This window comes from Hevea brasiliensis, chromosome 10 (genome assembly GCF_030052815.1).
Source record: "Hevea brasiliensis isolate MT/VB/25A 57/8 chromosome 10, ASM3005281v1, whole genome shotgun sequence".
Lineage (NCBI taxonomy): Eukaryota > Viridiplantae > Streptophyta > Magnoliopsida > Malpighiales > Euphorbiaceae > Hevea > Hevea brasiliensis.
Window position 1 is genome coordinate 97,039,218 of NC_079502.1, and position 7,262 is coordinate 97,046,479.

Consider the following 7,262-nt stretch of genomic DNA (forward strand, 5'->3'; position numbering starts at 1 on the left):
TCACTAAGCCTCTCAAGATAAGTGAATAAGGCTTTAGTGTTGAAGGGAGGAGGTGCTGTGGAGGAAGAGGGTCCAGCTACAAATGGTGTTGGCTGTGCAGATTCTGCTGGGGTATCTTGTGCAGATTGAGTAGGTGGTGCAGGTTCAGCAGAAGGCTGTTGGACTGCTGGTGCAAGTTGTGCCTCTAGTTGTGTAGATGGTTCTGTATCTACTATTGGTTGTGCAGTGTTAGATGGTGGCAAACTGAATCTAGTCTTGTATAAGTGAGTAGCATCAAAATATAGAGTGTTTGAAAGTGCTGGTAGAGGATGCTCTTCCAGATCAAAACCAAAATGTTTAGCTATAACAGTTATGAGCCCACCCATGACAATATCACCTATAGATTTGGTAGCATTGTGCAACACATGTTCATAAAAGAAGTAACCAGGAGATATTTTGACTTTGTGAAAAGCACAACATAGCATGAACAAGTCAGATTTTCCAACAGCACCAGAACTAGTCCCTCGGCCCAAGATAGTGCTAGTAATAAGCCTATGGATAAATCTAAGTGCTGGGTCTATTATTTGGGAGGTCTTGGATCTGCCAGCATAAAAACCCTGAGATTGGTTTGTAATACTTTTCCAAAACTGAATAGCATTCCAAACGCCTTTACTTGCTACCTCTATGCCTGTATATGGGACCCTAAACAATCCATCAATAGCAAACCCAAAGATACTGTGAAATTGGTCTAATGATAGCTCTCTATTTTGGCCCAAGCACCTAAATTTCATAGTTGGCTTATAATCTATCTCATGCAATTTCAGAGTAGCAGAAAATGAGGAAATAAATTCCAAAATAGGGCTGGATAAACTAGTTCTTGTTTATGCACAAATTCCATCCAACTTAGACCATCAAGGTAGGCAATAACATTATCAAATAAATCAACAGATTGGAGGGCATCTGCAGAAACGTACCTAGTGGGTTGCACTTTTTTGTCCTTTAGCCTCTTAAAAGTTGCCTTATGGGTTACATTAAGAAGAGGCCAAGGTAGTTTGGATACCTGTGTTGCTGCTGCTGAAGGTTGCTTCTTGCTAGAGGAGGGCGATTTGGCTTGTGGGGTAGAGGTAGAAACACCAACCCCTTGTCGTGTGGAAGCTAAAGTTCTGGGGTTTTTGGGTGTAGGCTCTAAAAATGGAGTAGTAGGTGGGTCTTTTCGTTTTGCGAAAAGTGGTGCAGAGGCCATGGGTAGAGTTGATTTAGACCGGATTCTCCTTTTATAGGTGGATGTAGGAGGAGGTGGAGGGGTTTGTTGTGGAAGAGAATCGGGATTGGGGGCTTACATTACTAGGGGCATGACTTGGAGAAGAGAGCCTTGAGGGGAAGAGATTTCCATGGTGGTGGTCGACGATAATGGGAATGGAGGAGGGAAGAAGAAAATAAAAGAGATAGAGGGGAAGTTAGGTATCGGTAGGCGAAAAGGGTGTGACGTGAGGGATTTATGCCAAGAGAAATGAGAAGGACATGAACAATAATGACGAGAAGTGGGAGGTGGGAAAGTGGGGTGTGCCAAAAATTTTGATTTGCACAGGATGTGCGAATTTGTGCATAAGGGGAGAATGGGTGTGCATAAGTTATGCAGGTTCTTATGCAAGTTTCGGCAAAAATAAATGTAACACCCTAGGCAAATCCCACATCGACAAAACACGGGAGAGATGCTGAGTTTATAAGATGGAGGTTCCTAACCCCTATTGACGCGTTTTAAAACCGTGAGGGTTTCGGCCCAGAGCCGACAATATCACTCGTGGGCCGGGCTGTTACATTTGTGGTATCAGAGCCACTCCGCGTGCAACCTTGAACGATGGTGGGGCAAACCTCAGCGAGGACGCTGAGTCCCATAAGGGGGGTGGATTGTAACACCCTAGGCAAATCCCACATCGGCAAAACAAGGGAGAGATGCTGGATTTTTAAGTTGGCGGTTCGTAACTCCTAATGACGCGTTTTAAAACCGTGAGGGCTTCGGCCCAGAGCGGACAATATCACTAGTGGGCCGAGCCATTACATTTGTGGTATCAGAGCCGCTCCGCGTGCAACCTTGAACGATGGTGGGGCAAACCTCGGCAGACGCCGAGTCCCATAAGGGGTGGATTGTAACACCTAGGCAAATCCATCGACAAAACACGGGAGATCTTTGAGTTTATAAGATGGAGGTTCCTAACCCCTATTGACGCGTTTTAAAACCGTGAGGGTTTCGGCCCAGAGCGGACAATATCACTCGTGGGCCAGGCCTTTGGCAAATGTAATGGCCCGGCCCACGAGTGATATTGTCCACTCTGGGCCGAAACCCTCACGGTTTTAAAATGTGTCAATAGGGGTTAGGAACCTCCATCTTATAAACTCAGCATCTCTCCCGTGTTTTGTCGATGTGGGATTTGCCTAGGGTGTTACAATCCACCTTATGGGACTCAGCGTCCTCGCTGAGGTTTGCCCCACCATCGTTCAAGGTTGCACGCGGAGAGGCTCTGATACCACAAATGTAATGGCCCGGCCCACTAGTGATATTGTCCGCTCTGGGCCGAAGCCCTCACGGTTTTAAAACGCGTCACTAGGAGTTACGAACCGCCAACTTATAAATCCAGCATCTCTCCCTTGTTTTGCCGATGTGGGATTTGCCTAGGGTGTTACAATAAAAATCCCAGAAAATTTGGTTATGCAATAGTGCATAAGCTGTGCACTTGGTTATGCGAAATTCGACAGAAATGAAAATGCAGGATTTGAAGTTATGCAAGAGTGCATAAGTTATGCACACACTTATACAAGTTTCGGCAGAAATGAAAATTGGCAAAAATTTGGTTATGCAGGATTGCATAAGTTATGCACGCCCTTATGCAGATTTCGGCAAAAAAGAAAATGGCAAAAATTGTGGCGGTGCAGAATTGCATAAGTTATGCACACCCTTATGCAGATTTCGGCAAGAAATGAAATGGCAAAAATTTGGTTATGCAGGATTGCATAAGTTATGCAAGAGCTTATGCAGGTTTCGGCAGAAAAGAAAAATGGCAAAAAATGAGACCTGAAAGCTGCATAAGTTATGCAGTTACTTATGCACATTTCAACAAGATTCAGATTACAATAAAAAATGCTTAGCAAGTTTGAAAAATACATGAGAATGAAGGAATGTAACTCTGTGAAGCATAAACTATGAGAAATTATCATAAAAAATACATCAATATATGCAGAATCCATCACAATTGCACCATACAAGCTTGTAGAAGTAAGTTCTGCATAAGAGACATATGTGAATTATGCCATTTCAACTCAAACCCTGCAAATTAACATTCTAGCACATTAAAGCTCAATAAAAATCTGCACAAAGTTGCACTTATCCACAAAAGAAAATAGGCTCTTCAAGTTATGCCAATAAAATGCAGCATGTGCACATTGAATCACACAACCCAATTAAGTTCAAAACCACTAAAATGACCCACTTACCATCATATTAACATGATAAGCACAAATACATAAAAGGTACACACCCAACCTCAACAAAGAAGCAAATAGCATATGCTGCAGACCCTTTTTGCTGAAATTTTTTTTTCTGCATAAGCCAAGAAGGGGTCCTGCACAGGTTATATAATGAAAATAAACCAATCTTGGGAGAGTTAATGGATAAAATATCAGATTAAGAGTTACTCCCCAGCAGTGCAACAACCTTCATCCATTGAAATACATCTACAAAGGACAAAATTCAACAATGTCAAAAATTGAATTTGGGGAGATTTAAGACAAAAATAAAAAAAATGCAAATAAAAGTAAATCAATAAAAGCAAAATAAAAGAACTTGGGGTGCCTCCCAAGAGCGCTAATTTATAGTCCTTAGCTGGACTCTTGTCATTTTTCATGGTGGCTGGAATTGGAATTTATTGCCTTTGTTTCCAGTAGGTGCTAATGAATCTATACTTTATTTTCTTTCCATCACATGAGAAGATCCTTATTGCTTTGTCTAAAAATCTAACCATTTCTTTCTTGACAACCTTTGGTGCATCTTTTTCTTTGAGAGATGGTTGCTTTACTTCACTTTTCTCTACTTGCTCAACTTGAAAGATTGGTGCCATAGGACAAGGTGGATTACTATTCAAATGTTGTGCAAATGCAGCCTCTTTTGGATTTTCATCATTGATACTCCCTTCATGGATAAGACAACTTTCAAAAGAAGCCTTTGGATAGCTCTTTCTAAAGTGCTATTTTGCTAACTCATCAATTACATCAATTTTCAAACAAGAGTCTACATCTTCATGTTGCTTCTTCTTGTCATTGCCAATGTTGAAGACTAACTGATCCTCTCCGACTCTAAGAGTAAGCTTTTCACTTTTCACGTCAATCAAAGCACCAGCTGTAGCCAGGAAAGGCCTCCCCAAAATGATTGGCATATGAGAATCCTCTTCCATGTCTAAAATGACAAAGTCAACTGGGATGTAGAATTTTCCAACCTTCAGTGGTACATTCTCAAGATCCCTTCTGGATACTTAATTGATCTGTCTGCCAACTGAAGAGAAATGTGGGTTGGCTTAAGATCTCCTATGTTGAGCTTCTCATAGATGGTGTAATGGCCCAACCCACTAGTGATATTGTCCGCTCTGGGCTGAAGCCCTCACGGTTTTAAAACGCATCACTAGGAGTTACGAACCATCAACTTATAAACCCAGCATCTCTCCCGTGTTTTGTCGATGTGGGATTTGCCTAGGGTGTTACAATCCACCCCCCCTTATAGGACTCAGTGTCCTCGCTGAGGTTTGCCCCACCATCGTTCAAGGTTGCACGCGGAGCGGCTCTGATACCACAAATGTAATGGCCCAGCCCACTAGTGATATTGTCCGCTCTGGACTGAAGCCCTCACGATTTTAAAACGCGTCACTAGGAGTTACGAACCATCAACTTATAAACCCAGCATCTCTCCCGTGTTTTGTCGATGTGGGATTTGCCTAGGGTGTTACAGATGGAGAGGGGCAAAAGGCTTACACTAGCCTCTAAATCACATAAAGCTTTTATAGAACGTGATTCCCCAATGTGGCAAGGAATTGAAAAACTCCCAGGGTCTTTAAGCTTAGGAGGAAGTTTCTTCTGGAGTATGGCACTACATTCTTCTGTCAAAGCTATAGTTTCATGGTCTTCAAGTTTCCTCTTATTTGAGAGAATTTCTTTTAAAAATTTTGCATAAGAGGGCATTTGTGAAAGAGCATCAATAAAAGGCACATTTATGTATAGCTTCTTCAAAACCTCCAAGAACTTCCCAAATTGTTTATCAAGCTTGGATTTTTAAAATCTTTGTGGAAAGGGAAGTTGTGGTTTGTAACGCTCTGGAGGTATATACTTCTCTTCCTTCTCTTTAATTTTCTCTTTACCTTTTTCTGCACTTTCTTTATCACTTTCTTGTTTTTCACTCTCATCAATTTCTTTCTCATTTTCTCACTTTTTTCACTTTTTTCATTGTTTACAACCTTCCCACTTCTTGAAGTAATAGCTTGACACTGCTCTCTTGGGTTTTTTGATTGACTTGGAAGTTTTCCAAAAGACTTGATACTTGAGGAAGATACTTATTGTGATATCTGATTTTCCAACATTCTGTTATGTGTTTGCATCTGTTCTAGCCTTGCTTTCATCTCTCTCATCTCTTCATCATGCTTAGTTTGGTTAGCAAGAATCTATTGTAATAAAGCTTCTGTGGTGGAACTTTGCTTTTGCTGTTTTGGTGAAGGTGCAGGATTCATGTTTCTCTGCTGAAAATTAGGCAATGGTTGCCTATTTTGCTGATATGGAATTCCTTGTTGCTGTTGTGGTTGAAGATTCTGATTTGGGACTTGACTTTGCTGATTTACCCATGAAAAGTTGGGATGATTCCTCCAAGTTGGATTATAAGTTTGAGAGTAAGGATTCCCCATTTGTTTGTTTCCATAATTACCAACATATGCAGCTTGCTCTCTATAGTCTACTCCACAGCTGGTAGTTCCTTCTACATAAGCAACTTGTTGTGAACTTCTAGATGATGATGATGAACTAACCAACATACTTAAATCTTCCATCTTCTTAGCCAAAACATTTGTAAGTGCATCAAACTTTGCATTAATCATGTTGAATGGATCAAGGTCATACATTCCAGCAGCTTGCCTCTTTTGAGTTGGAGCTGGTCCTCTTGGACTACTCCAAAGATGAGTATTCTTTGCAATTTTCTCCAATAGCTCATAAGCTTCATCTTCATGCTTCATAATAAATTCTCCTCCTGTTTGAGCATCAATAATCCCTCTAATTGCAGGAGTAACATTGGTGTAAAAATTCTGATTTATCATCCATTTTGGAATGGCATGATGTGGACATTGTCTCTCTAATTCCTTCCATCTCATCCATGATTCATAGAGAGTTTCATCTTCTTTTGGTCTGAAAGTTGTCATTTGATTCCTCAATTCTTGAGTTTTTCTAGGTGGAAAATATTGCGCAAGAAATGTGAGTTGCTCCTAATTTGTAATAGAGTTGTGAGGTAAAGAATTAAGCCAATCCAATGCTCTATCCTTCAAAGAGAATGGGAATAGCTTCAATCTTGCTGCATCATCAGATACTCTAGGTTGTTTTTGCATATCACAAATGATAGAAAACTTCTTTGGATGTGTGTGTGGATTTTCAGAAGGATGTCCCCCAAATTGGGAATTTTGAATCATTTGAAGAACCCCAAAATCCATCTTGTTGCTATTTGCATCAATTCTTGGTCTTGTTGTACTCTCGCTCAAATCATCAAAACGAGGAAATGCGTGATCCATCATACTTCCCCTAGGCACATTAGCATTTACAACTTCTTCACCTTTGGCTGCATTTTCATTGTTTCGATCATTTCCAGCATTACCACCACCAATTCTAATTCTTTCATCAGCCATGTCTGCTTGAATTTCAGTTGCTGTCAAGGTTTCTTTCCTTTTTCTGGTTTCTTTCTTGTTGGCTCTACAAAATTTCTCAATTTCAGGATTAAATAATAGGGATGTGTCACTTGTGCTTCTAGCACTTCTCATAAAAGATTAAGAGTACCTAAAAAAGAATAAACAAACACAAAATGAAAAGATAACAAAGATAAAACTATAAACAACTAAAATAATAAAGAATTTAGTCTTAAACAAACAACTCCCCGGTAACAGTGCCAAAAACTTAATGTGGCCCAACCGCAAGTGTACGGGTCGTACAAGTAATATAGAAAAGATATCGTTCCCATGATGAGTTGTGTTAATGATTGAATTTTTGATATA

At 40.5% G+C, this 7,262-nt stretch overlaps 1 non-coding gene across 1 annotated transcript; it reads left to right on the top strand.

Annotated features, from left to right (window-relative positions):
* Positions 1–6,330: 6,330 nt before the first annotated feature.
* On the top strand, positions 6,331–6,437 carry LOC131169890 (small nucleolar RNA R71). The gene has a single exon (XR_009140837.1). It is a non-coding gene; the product is annotated as a small nucleolar RNA R71 (small nucleolar RNA).
* Positions 6,438–7,262: the final 825 nt, after the last annotated feature.